Source organism: Camelus ferus, chromosome 3, assembly GCF_009834535.1.
Source record: "Camelus ferus isolate YT-003-E chromosome 3, BCGSAC_Cfer_1.0, whole genome shotgun sequence".
NCBI lineage: Eukaryota > Metazoa > Chordata > Mammalia > Artiodactyla > Camelidae > Camelus > Camelus ferus.
The window spans coordinates 63,002,942-63,017,345 of NC_045698.1; positions in this window are offsets into that span (position 1 = coordinate 63,002,942).

The following is a 14,404-nucleotide window of genomic DNA, read 5'->3' on the forward strand; positions in this document are numbered from 1 at the left end:
TTTTTGGAATGGCATGACCCAGTCTTATAAATCTAGATACACATTAAACAATCTCTGGGAGAATTTTGTTAAAGACAAACATTGAAGTAAAACTGGATTTAGTAAATTTTATGACATAGAAAAAATATATATATACACTGGTCAAAAGAAAAAAATATATATACTGGTCATTTTTGTATAGTCTCTCACAATAAATGAAGTTATATATAAGTATTATTTTGGTAATAATTTAGGGAAGAGATTCCAATATAGCTTTCATTTGACTAAATTAGAAATCTACTTTGAATCTCTGTACTAAAAAGTACATGTTATTTTTATTTGCTATCATCCGTATAACTCCCTGTATATATACCACATCTTCTGAACAGTTTCATTCTAGAAAGAAGGTTGTGAAATGCCCAAGAACTAAAAGAAAACACAAATTAGAGCATGGCATTAGCCACGTACAGAACAGAATGGAGTGTGGTACTACACAATGTCTGTGATTAATATACTACTTAATAAGTCTGATCATCTTTTAAAATTATTTTTTAGGTGCTCCATTAGTTAGCATGAAAAGGGCTCAAAAAATCTTATGTATAAAGGAGGTGCATGACTTGGTTTTATTGCCTACTAAATTGCAGGCATTAACACTGCAAAATAACATAACTCATGAAATTAATCACATACCCCGGGATCATGGCTTGTTCTGACAAACATACAAAACACGCGGGATGCAGAGAGATAAACAATGGAGGTTATAATCTCCCCCGACCCAATGCATCCCGCTATACCTGAGTCAACAAAAAATTGAGTGATTAACACAAATATCACAGGGTGTGGGGTATCTGTGTGCGTAGCTGTCGAGTACCTCTCTTTCCTTTTCCTGTTTATGTTGTCAGTTACGAAGTGCTGAGTTGGAATGTTCTTATATTTAAGATCCGTTCAGCGTTTTCTCTTTTTCCTCACAGTTACGTTGGCCTTTTCCTTTAATTATCTTGATGTTGTTATTCTTGGCAAGGTTGCCCTTTCCATTAGGGTGTGTTTACCTTCCAAACAGTCCCTACTTCCTCCTTATCTTTGTGAGCTTATTAAAATTCCCAGCTCTGACTGCTCACTTCCCCTCTTTAGCATTTCCTCACCTTCACAGCTCACTTCTCTCTCTCTTTTCAGACCTTCTTTCAACTCTCACCCCAACCCTCTCATCCCTTTGGAATAACAAGTTATTTCCTCTTTCATTTCCTCTTACAGAAGATGTTTTTGGACCCCTTCCCAAAAATCTTTGGCATGAAACCATACCCATGCCGTTCTGAGTTTCCAGCAGGCACGTTTCCAGCGGTGTTTCATCGGCCTGGCGCCCTTGGCCTTCACACCAGTTAGGCCTGGCTCTGTCAGTCCTGTTCACCGCTGTCCAGCACTCCAGGCAGCCCGAGACTGGCGTAGCAGGACGGGTGGGGCTTGCTCCCTCTGGCAACAGGCTTGTGTTTTTATACCATTTTCAAAAAGTCTGTTTGAGGTATGAAAAATCTGGACTTTATTCACACAAGTGAAAAGGGAATTTGATGAAGGGAGGGAATGCTGAGTTGGCAATATTTACCCAGCTGAGACATGTTTCTCAATGCACGGAGTAGCTGTATCACCCAATTACTTCTCATTCTTCCATGGTCAATCCAGAAGTAAGTTTGACAGTGCCATCCAAACTGGAGGGAAAACTCTAAAACTCTATCTAAAATTAAATATTTTCTATCTTAAGGTTAAAAAAAATTGGGGGGGAGTCATATTAATTCATCCTTTAATGGAGAATTACCCATAATGATTATATTAAACAAACTAAAAACTCCACCATTCATTACTTGATAGTGTGTTGAAGTGAACAGTTTCATATCAGATTTTGATATTTATTCTAAGTATTTATGTATCACTAATATGATATGTTTAAGAACTAGATGATACTGTCTTGGGATGAAGGTTTTTCTCATGCACTGAAACTCAAAGACAAGAAGCCATGACAGTGGCTATGTCACATAACCCCAGGCAGTCTTCTCCACGTTTGATACCTCATGCTCTGGCAACCATGTAAGTAAATGTGCATGAAAGCACACATTCAAGTTAATGGCATTGGAATCTGGTGCCCATAAAAGTGGGTCCCAGATTAGAGACTAAAAGTGAACAAGTAAGTTATTTCTTTTGATTCAGAACATTCTAGATTCAAAATTCAAACCTGGTCTTTTTTGTGACATTTGACTGATTTTGTTTGGCTCAAAGGGCAAAGGGCCTGATCCAGAAAAAGACTGTGAATGTTAATTTAAATTTTTACTGTTTTTTTTTTTTTTTTTGTAAATTAGACCTCGACTGGCCAAGTTATAAACTTTTTCTATGTTACTCCAGTACATTGTTGTTAATACAATTAAAAATTCAAAGTCAAAAAGGCTTCCAATTCAAAATGGTATTTGCCAAACAGTTTCAATGTCTCCCTTTAATCTGGTGAAAACACTGATGAGGGCCCTGGGAACATCATGTTGCTTGAGAGGCACTAGCTCAGCAGACAAACCAACCCACAGGAGGGGAAGGAGGAGGAGAGAACAGTCTGTAGGTCAGAGGGGCCACTAGTGAGCACCCGTTCCAGGAGGACCACTCAGTGCCCATGAATCCACCTCACAGCCCGCAGCTAAGGAGGAGATCAGACACCCATAAGGGGTGGAGAGCAGCGCCCGAGACACTCCACTCACCCTCTCCACTAACATCATCCAGTCCATGGAGCTCACTCTTCAGGTGAGGCTGAACAAAAAGGGGCGGGAAAACCCTACAGAACAGGGGAAAGAGAGCAGCTTCTGCAAACCCCAGAGAAAGAGAAGCTGGGTTTGAGTTTATCACCTGCTGGCCACCTGAACTTGGATGAGATACGTAAACTCACTAATCTTCAGGTTTTGTGAGAATTCAATGATGTATAAAATGAAAAAACAAATGTGCCTAAGATATGGTAAGTACTCAATAAATGTTGGTTAATATAATGATTATGATTACCAGATAGTAAGATGAACTTTCAAGCTATTATTCATTCAATCAGTGAATATTATTGGATGCTTGTTCTATTTGACATTAAAAAAAAAACACATAACATGTTCTCTTTCCTGTTATCTCATGCTACTTTTGTATTCTAATAATTAATAATTAAAATAGTTCTGCTCCAAGAATAATAAACTAAATGGAAAGCAATATAATAATATTATCAATTGAGTTCTAGGAGAAAGTGTCATGGAAATCTCAAAATCAGAGTCAAAGTCAGAGTTTAACTACGCAAACTATGTTAAAACTGGATTTAATATAAGCTTATATAATTAGATGTTTATATTCAATATTAAAGAATGTAATTTTTATTGTCAAAAATATATAAAAATAGTATAAATACAAGTCTCTCAACATAGACACTACATAAATAGTTTAATGTAGACTATAGAAAACTGAAAGAACTTAATTTATTAAGGTTTGCTATAAAAAGTATATAATTGCTGTAATAATATCATTCTAAGATAATAGCAATCCTGATGTTCTAATAGCCATTATATTAGAATTGCTTTCTCTTCTCCCAGGCATAACTCTAATTTTACTATCAGAGGTCTCTGCCATTTCATTTAATGTTATCAAACTTGTCCTCTTACAGTAATTCTGCTAATATTAATATATTTAGATTTTCCTTGGGGAAAATCACAATAAGAACACAATTTTTTAACTGACTGTTGGAATATGGTCTAAATTGATTTTTTTTGCCCATGTCAGAGCTGAAGGAGTAATTATCTGACGTAAGATGATGGTGCATTTGCCTCACAAAAAGCCCACTCTTGGGGTTGCTTAAAATGTCACATGCTACTATTTCTGTTCCTAACTAATACAACAGAATTAGCTGATTTTTCCCCTAAAAACCCTTGAGGATACTTATTTTTTTCTGTGTATACCAATGACAGCCACCCTACTGAAGTGCTTTGGCACCTCGGGATCCAAGTGTTTTTGAGGTAAGTCTGCTAAAATAAACTCGAGTTCTCATCCTAAATAGCTCATCCGAAAGGAAAAGAATAGGGATTTTACCTAATTGTGAACATTGAAACTACATGAAGTTCCCTTGTAAGTTCTGACTAAATAGATATTCATTGAAACAAATCAAGATATATAATAATTTCCCAGCCTAACACTGCATCAGATGCTGAAACAGAATCCCCCCTCATTTTCTAAGATGATCTGTCTGTTCTTATTTAGAGAAGCCAAAAAAGAAAAATAACTTTTTGCCCCATACTATGTAACTTTCAACTCATCAAAGGCAAAGCCCCCTTGGACCATCTCCTATCTTTCTGGCTCTCTCTCCACCAGTAAAGGCTTTTAAGAAATTGAAAGGAATATCTTTATGTCCTTTCTAAATGTTCCCCACTGCCTCCTTCTTTTTGATGGGTAGGTTGGTGCTACCATCAGCAGTCCAATTCTCTATCAGCACATTTTAAACCACATTGAAAGAAAGAAAAAGGAGAAAAGAAGTAAGTCAGAATCCGGAGAGCTGACCACACTGGCCTCAACTTTGCTAATTGAAACATGACTCCCCGGAGCCATATGTCCACAATTTTTATGTCCGTAATTGTATCTGAAGAGTTTGGAGAAAGACAAATTGCAGGAGAAGAAACAGTAAATACTCAGATACAAGTAGCTGACCACAAAAAGTTTCCAGAATGATACCACCCAACATCTTACTGTTGTACAGAGCAGCAGACAATAATAGTCTTTGGAAGCAAACTGCTGAGTTGTAACCATGGTTCTGCCCCCGGACAAGTTGCTTAGTTTCTCTGAGCCTCTTCCCTCATCCACAGAATACGAATAGTCATTCCTTGCCATTCTGTTGTTACACAGGTTAAAGTAAAACATGTGAAGTACTTAGAATAGTAACTGACTCACAGCAAGTACCCAGTTAAGTGTTAGCCATTAATATCATCATCCTTGTCTCTTTTACTTGTCTCTTTGTTACACGTTTCTTGTTTTTCCCAATTATGTCAATTATTTCAATAAACATGTTTGAGGACATGCCACATGCCAGACAAGCACCACAGAGGGAACTGTGACACAAAGAATAACTGAAATGTAGAGATTCCAGCTACAGAAATTCACAATCCGGGAGATGGGACAGACATAAACTGACAAGCACTCTACCTGCTAATGAACACAGGACACCACCGTGCCCTTATTTCTATGACTGTCTGCATCTGCTAGTGGACTGCAGACACCTCAAAGTCAAAGCCACAGCTTAGTCTTCCCCATATCCCTAGCACCTCATCTGGCCTATGATTACATGTTCAGTAAATGTTTGCAAAACAAACAGATGAATAAATGAATGCTTTGCATTCAGAGCAAAGAGAGTTTACACCACCTGGAGAAAATGGGGTGGCCTCACCAAAAAAGTCACTTTGGAGCCGAATCTTAAAGAAGAAACTGAAGTTCAATAGGCAGCGTATGAAAGGGCTTTCTGGGAAAATGGACCTGTAAAAAAATTCAATTCTAAATTCTCAGAAGGTTTGACCTCTCATTTTAAATCCCCTTATAACAGCACATAAGACCTTGAAGAAAAGTTATTCATAGATTATTGAATACCAACAATAACTAATATTTTTTGAGCAATTAAACATGCCAGGCACTGTCCTAAATGTTCTACAGAATTAACTTATTAAATCCTCCCAACAGTTATATGAGGTAGGTACCCACTTCTCTTAGACACAGAGACTTTAGGTGATTTGCTCAAGGTCAGAGGGTCAGCTTTCAGCCTAGATGGTCTAGTTCAGGAGCCAACAGGCTTCCTCACAGGCTCTCTCCCCTCCACACTCACTCCCTCTGTCGCTGGATGAGTGCTGATCAGCTGCTTTGTTCCAGGCACTGTTCTAGTGCTTATCCTTATGAAGCTGGCACTGTAGTGTGAGAAGACAATGAGCTGAAAAACTAAGTAACCGTTATAAAATATGAGGAGGTGATGTGCTATGGGAAAAAAACCATGAATGAGAAAAGGGGAATATGGAGTGTCAGATAAAGGGGAGATATTCAACTTCAACTACTGGGGTCAGTGAAGGCCTCCCTAAGAAAATGACATCTAAGCAAAGACTTCACGAGGGTAGAAGAGTGAGGTTGGTGGTTCTCTGGAATTAGGGGATTCGAGTCAGTGGGTAAAGCAGGTGCAAAGGCACTGAGATAAGAGCACTCCTGGCCTGTTGAGGAGGAGAGTAGAAGAAAAGGCCAGAAAGATAAGAGATGGTGAGACTCTAGAGAGTCTTCTAAGTCACTAGCTTTTAGAAAATATTATGCGGTAGTTTTCTTTGCACCAGTACCCACCCAGCCTTCTTCCCTCGCTTGGGCCAAGCAGTAAGACAGATTTTACAACTGGCCTCCAGCCATTCTGTTCTTTACACCCCAGTAGAGCGAGTCCACTTTGTAGTGCTCACACACCTATTCCTCCTTCTTGGATCCTTTTTCACATTCAATAAAATTGGACCATGGACAACACAGATTCATTACTGACATGGAAAACATCCCTGGACCTTTGAATAAGATCACTGATCTAATAAACCAGAAGATTAGGGGTGGGATGGCAAAAGGATGCTTACTTTAAATAGTTGCTCTGAGTCTGTAACCATTTTTAGATGACAAATTCCGTAACTACACCTCAGCCCCTACCCAGTGCTTGTGAGTAGTAAGGTTCATACAGACCAAAATTTTTTTTCACAATATTTTACGAATGTTTCAAAGAAATGCCAATTTTTCAGCTCAAGAACTTAGATTATGTTGTTTTATCTTGATTTTCAGTCCACAGTTTGATACCAGAGTCCCATTTTGGGTGAAAATACTTTCCTATGAAGAATCCCATTCAAGTCTCAGACAAAACCACAGAGATTAAATTTGACAGGGAAACTTCATAAAACGATAAAAGCAGATGTTAGGAACCAAGCAATTACTAATCCTTAAAATCTATTTTCTTAGTAATTGTTATTTATAAGAAACCTGAAATCTTTGAATCAATGAAATTTTTAACTGCTTTTATTTAGGTAAAATTTACACAGTGAAATCCTTAAGTTCAATACCTAAATGTAAACAATCATGTAACCAACAACTAAAGATGCAGAAAATTTCCATCTCCCCATAAAGTTTTCTCACATGTCATCCTACCCTATTCCCCCACCCCAAGACAACCGCTGTTCTGATTTCAAAATCTTGCAATGTTAGTTTTATCATTCCTTGAATTTCATATAAATGGAATCACACAGCATACGCTCTTTTGAATCTGGCTTATTTTGCTCCACAGAATAAGATTCATCCATACAGTTAAGCATCCTTAGTTCACTTTTTTTTTTTTTTTTTTTGCTAAGCAGCATTTCATTGTATGAATACATAACAGTTTATTTATTCTCCTGTTGATAGACATTTGGGGCTATTGTGAATAAAACTACTATGAACATTCTTGGATAAGTCTTTTTGCGGACATGACTTTTCGTTTCTCTTGGGTAAAAACATTAGAATATAATGATGCAAAGACAGAGATTATTGATGTTTAACTTTATAAGAAGGTATCAGACGGTTTCCCAAACTCGTTATGCCATTTATACTCCCACCAGTACACACAGGAGATCCAATTTCCACATATCTCACAGACATTTGGTTTTTTAAGTCTTTTTTAACAAAAGCCATACCAGTCATTTTGAAAGACTATCTTACTATGGTTTTAATTTGCATTTCCTTGATGACAAATGATTGGAGCCCATTTTCACGTGCTTATTTTCCATTTGTCTGCCTTTGTTTTGAAGTAGGTGACCTAAACATTTGCCCATTATTAGACAGTTGCTTGTATTTTTTTATTGATATGTAGGAGTTCTTTACATCTTCTTGATAAAAACCTCTTGGTAGACATATCTCTTCAAATAAATTATGCCTTTGTATACCTAAGCATATTGTATGCCTTTTCTTACTAGTGTCTTTGGATTATCAGTTTTAATTTTGATGAGGTCTAATTTAATCATTTACAAATTTTATGGTTCCTGCTTTTTGCATTCTTAGAAATCTTTGCCTGTCTCAATAGCACAGTCTTATTCAAGGTTTTCTTCTAGAAGCTTTATACTTCTACCTTCAAATTTATAGTCAATCTCAAATTAATTTGTGTTTAGTGTGAAGACGGATTGAGAGTCACATTTTCGATATGTTTATCCATTTGTTCCAGCACCATTTGTTGAAAATCTTTTCCATTCCCCCATTGAATTGCAGTGGCATCTTGGTCAAAAATTAATTGACCATATATATGTGTGCCTATTTCTAGACTCTCCATTCTGTACCATTGATATATTTTTCTATCATTATGCCAATAATATATTGTCTTGATCACTGCAGTTTTATAGTAAGTCTCAAAATCAGGTAAACTCCTCCAACTTTATTCTTTTCCAAAACTGACTCTTCTAGGTCTTTTTTTTATTTCTATATAAATGATGTTTTCTTCGAAAGGAGAGGGGGCTACTGTAATTTTGATTGGAATTGTGTTAACTCTATCTATAGATCTATTTGGGCAGAAGTGACATTTTAACAATATTGAGTCTTCCATCCATGAACAAGATATAATTCTTCTTTATTTACGTTTTATTTAGTTATTATCAGCATTGTTTTGAAGATTTCAGTATAGAAGTCTTGAATATCTTTTGCTAAATTTATTATTATTTATTTTATGGATTTTGATGATAAATGTTACTATTTTCTTAAATTTTATTTTCAAATTATTTCTTGTTATAATATAGAAATACAAATAATTTTATCTATTGACCTTGCATTCTGGGACTTTATTAAATCACTTGTTAGTTCTAGTAGTTTTTATATAATTTTCTGAAAGTTTTTTACATACACTATTATTCCATCTGCAAAGAAACACAGCTTGACACTTCTTTTTATTCTTCATGTCCTTTATTCCTTTTTATTTATTTTCATTTTTGTTCTCTTTTTTTAACCTTATTGCACTAGCTAGAGCCTCCAAGATAATGTTGAATGGAACTTATGAAAGTGAACATCTATGAGAGTGGACATCCTTGCCTTGTTGCAGGGTAAACCTGTCCAGTTTTTATTATTAAGTATGATGTTAGCTGCAGAGATTTTTTAAAAATCTTGTTTATCACACTGAGGAATTTTTCTTCCTTTTTTGGTATTTTTTTCTAGTATGGATCTGTTGACAATGAAGTCTCAAAAGCTTCATTTATTTAAGAATATCTGATTATTTCAGTCCCATTTTTAAGGATATTCTCACTACACATTGAATTCAATATTGATAGGCAATTTTTTTTCTTTCTGAAACCAAAAGACCTCATTTAATTGTTTTCTGACTTTCATTCTTTCTGATAAGAAGACAGTAGTCATTATTTTGTTCCCCATCATGTAATGCCTTTTTCTTTCTTTCTTTCTTTCTTTCTTTCTTTTCTTTTTCTTTCTTTTCTTTCTTTCTTTTCTTTCTTCTTTTTTCTTCTTCTTTTTCTTGTTCTTTCTTTCTTTCTTCTTTCTTCTTTCTTTCTTTTCTTTCTTTCTTTCTTTCTTCTTTTCTTTCTTTTTTTTTTCTTTCTTTCTTTCTTCTTTTCCTTCTTTCTTTCTTTCTTTTTTTTTTTTCTTTTTTTGTTTCTTTCTTTCTTCTTCTTTCTTCTTTCCTTCCTTCTTTCTCTCTCCTCTTTTTTTTTCTTTAAATTTTCTTCTCTGGCTGTGGTCAATATTTTATCTCTGGCTTCCAGCAAGTTGATTATTATATGTCTAAGTATAATTTTCTTTGTATTTATCTTGCTTGAGTTAGATCTAAAAATGGATGTTTTTCACACAATTTAAAAAACTGGGGACCATTATCTTTTCAAATAGTTTTTCTGCCCCTATTCTCTTTCCCCTTTCCTTTAGAAACTCTAGCTTCATGTATCTTAGGCTACTTAATATTTTCCCACAGGTCACTGAGGCTCTATTCTCCCCTTGCCAATCCTTTTTCCTCTGTGTTCTTCAGTGTGAGTAACTTCTATTGACTTATCTTAAGATTTGCTGACTCTTTCTTCTGCACTGTCCAGTACGCTCTTTAACCCACTCAGTAAGTTCTTATCTTATTCAGATATCTTATTTTGCAATGCTAGAAGTTCCATTTGACTCTTCTTCAAATTTTCCATTTCATGCTAAGATTCATCATCTGTCCATTCAATTTGACCATCTTTCCCTTTCAACTCTTGAACACATTTACAGTAACCATTATAAAATGCTTCTCCTCTAATTCCAATAGCTTGGCCATTTCAGGGTTTCCTTAGAATGACTGATTTTTCTTTTGCTTGTGGTTTAGTTTATTGCTTTTTTTTTCATATGTTTAATATAACTTTTTATATGTTGGGTGTTGTGAATAATACCTTGTAGGAAGTTTGTATTATATTGTCTTCATTAAAGTATATTATCTGGCAGTCAGATAATTTACTGGCACATCCTTTAATTCAGTCAGACTTGGTTTTAAGCTTTGTTAGTATGGTTCTATTTTAGTGTATTCTTTAACTAGGAGTGTGATCTTCCTCTAAGTTGTGGTCCTTACTCCTAAAATATGGCCTTTTGGAGTTCTCAACTAAGTGTCAGCCCATTTTGACTGGGCTAGAATTCCAGTGTCTTCCAGCATTGCATGATCTTTGAGAGTTCCAATCAGCTTTCTGACCCCACTGGTCTCTCTCTGCTTGGCCTTAGAGTCTTATTCCACATATGCATAGCCCAACCCTTGGCAAAAGACCCAAGGGGAACCTATACACAACCTCGATAGCCTCCTCCTCTCTAGGACCCTGGCCCGCATATTCCAGCTACTTTAGCATACCTAAATTCTGAGCTCTGCCTTCTCAGCTAAGCAAGACTGACACTCTCCACTTAAGCCTCACCTCCCTGCACCATAGTCTAGAAAGAAAGTGCCACTAATCAGAAAGCTGGAGTAAACATGAAGTTTACCTCTTAGCTTCATTCTAAGAATTATAGTCTTGTGCTGTCCATTTCCAAGTGCCTGAAAAACTGTATCTTCATGTATGTTTTCCAATTTTATAATTATTTAGAGCAAAGTTAACTCTTATACCAGTTTTGCTAATATGTCCTGAAATAGAAGTGCAATCAGCTAATAAGGCATCAGTTTATGCTCTTGAATCCAACGTCACTCCTTCAGCCTTAGTTTTCTCATCTTGTAAAATTATGGGTTGTCTGGAAGGGATTTACTTCTTCTAAGATCCTAAGATTCAGTAATCTCTTGCCTCAGATGTTAGAGAATATCTCCAGTCATAGCCTCATTCCTTATAAACACGTAAGTGGATTTATTTAGTGCTGGCATTTGGACTGCCACCTTGACCTTTTCCAGTTAGCACAAGTGTGGTATTTTGTTCTAAAAGCTAAATAAATAAATAAATAAATAAATAAATAAATAAATAAATAAATAAATAAATAAATAAATAAATCTCTTATAGGCATTATAGTTAGCAACATTCTTTCAAACCCACTACATCATTGTGCTGGAGTAGAAATTAAGATGGTCCCAGTTTTTTCCATTTAATATTAAAAGTTGACATCATTTTAATAGAGAATTTAGTAGATTAATGTCTAGAATGTTAGGTATGTGCCTGGGGTTTCTTGAGTGAAACGGTCCCATAAATATAAAACAGAATTTTCCATACTCAAAAACTGTAGTACTCCAAATATGTGTTATGGGATAGGATAAAGAGAAAAAATGAAAATAGTTAATCATTCTTGCATACTTTCAAATGTTCCAAGAACACACACACATACAATACCTAGTATGTACCTTTCATGAAATTATAAAACAAATTTACCAATCTTGCAAAAGACTAGGATTTATAAGCTACTTAACAGATATCCATTTCCTCAATTTCCTTTTTTGTCTTTTCTTCATTTTCTTAAAGACACTGATATTTACACATAAAACTGTATTTAAAGGGTTTTTAGGCAAGAATACTTTTGCATGTATTAAATCGTTTATTTAAAAGTTTTAACCTTTTTTTCTAAGAGTACTTGAAGGTTGTCTTGAGAAACATCACATGTGGAAAATAAAACTTTTTCTTGCATTAAGAATTTTTGGTGAAATATTTTTAAACTTCAGGTAGTCATTTCAGATGATCTAATAGAACCCCAGAGACAATAAAAGAAGAGTACATCTGTTATCCTCTCTGTTAATATAAGTGTCTGATTGTTCCATATCCCACTAGGCATATTCCCACATTAAACATGACAGAGAGAATGAGCAGTAATGACCACAGTGCAATGACTGGGATTGTAAACATACCATGCAATGACCATAGGCTCACTTCAGAAATAATGTGCTAACAATAGTAAAGTGACCAATGACAACCACAAAGGACTATTAAAAAACAGAGGGGGACATGTGGACACTAAAAGCTTGTTGGAGAGAAGGCATTTACTAAGCTTGCTCCTAGAGGACTCCCAAGGCCTCAGGACGTAGTTCACAGCACATTTTTCTCTTCCTTTATCTGCACAGTGAGAACACCAATTTCAGGACTACTCTTGAGAGCAGCATGAGAATTTTTCGGTGTGCAGTTTTTTGAGATGGAGATATTCTGAGGTTGACTTTAAATAGGTAGGAAAAGGAATATTTCTGGATATGGATAGCCTTCACACTGCACAGTAGGGTGGGACCATAAAAATGACCATGCAAGCTGAAACCATGCAAGTCATTTTAATAACCAGTGAGAAATTATGATTATTTTGTGACCTCTAAAAATTTGTTTTCTGTCTTACTAAATCATCACACTTCTAAGTTTGGGTCAGCTTCTAACCTTTTGTTCTTTGTTATTTGACTTAAACATTGTATAATATCTCTAAGAGTTATTTAATATGGAGGTTTTTGATTCTGTTTTTTACTAATATAACTCCGTCTGGGACATCTTCATTCTTTTCTTCACAGCCATTTTCCAATTTTACTTCCAGAGTCATCACTTTTTTGTTTCTTTGCTACACTTTCATCTTTGTTGGTCAATTCTGTTTCAGTAATCAATTTTTGTAAAAAGTCATGTGAGTTTATCACTGGGAGACAAAACACACCACCACCATGCACTTTGCTGTCTGTACATGAACTGAATAACAGATGCATAGTGACCAGTCACTGACAAGTATTGAATAAAGTGATGTGACTGTCACTGATCATGAGGTACATCTGCCATATATATGTACATATGTATATAATGTATAGCATTATAATTTGACATCTGTATACACTACAAAGTGAATACCACCACCACAGGTCCAGTTACCATTCATCATCACCATACACTTGACCTCCTCCAGCCATTTTGCCCACCCTGAAACCCCTTCTCCTCTGGAAACCAATAATCTGATCTCTGTATCTATGGGCTTGTTTTGTTTTATATTATTTGTTTTGTTTTGTTAAATTCCACATAAGTAAAATTATACAGTATTTATCTTTTTCTGTCTGACTTATTTCACTGGGCATAATACCATTAAAGTCCATCCATGTTGTTGCAAATGGCAGGATTTCATCCTTTTTTATGGCTGAGTAGTATGCCATTGTATTTATATATCACATCTTTATCCATTCATCCATCATAGGACACTTAATTCAACACCCATTTATGATAAAAACTCTCACCAAAGTGGGTATAGAGGGAACATAATAAAAGCTATATATGACAAACCAACAGCCAGCATACTAATCAATGGTGAAAAACTCAAAAGCTTCCCACTAAAATCTGGGACAAGACAAGGATGCCCACTATCACCACTCCTATTCAACATAGTCTTGGGAGTCCTAGCCACAGCAATCAGGCAAGAGAGAGAAATAAAATGGATCCAAATTGGAAAAGAAGAGGTAAAAGTGTCACTATATGCAGATGACATAATACTACATATAGAAAACCCTAAAAGGTCCACATAAAAACTACTAGAGCTGATTGAAGAATTCAGCAAGGTAGCAGGTGACAAGATTAACGTCCAAAAATCAGTTGCATTTCTTTACACTAACAATGAATCAACAGAAAAAGAAAGTAAAGAAACAATCCCCTTTAAAATAGCACCCAAAGTAATAAAATACCTAGGAACAAATCTAACAAAGGAAGTGAAAGACTTATACATGGAAAACTATAAACCATTGATGAAGGAAATTAAAGAAGACTTTAAAAAATGGTAAGATAGCCCATGCTCCTGGATTGGAAGAATAAATAGTGTTAAATTGGTCATACTGCCCAAGGCAACCTACAAATTTAATGCAATCCCTATCAAATTACCCAGGACATATTTCACAGAACTAAAGAAAAATCAATAAAATTTATATGGAACCACAAAAGACGTAGAATTGCCAAAGCATTACTGAAGAAAAAGAAAGAGGCTGGAGGAATAACTCTCCCAGACTTCA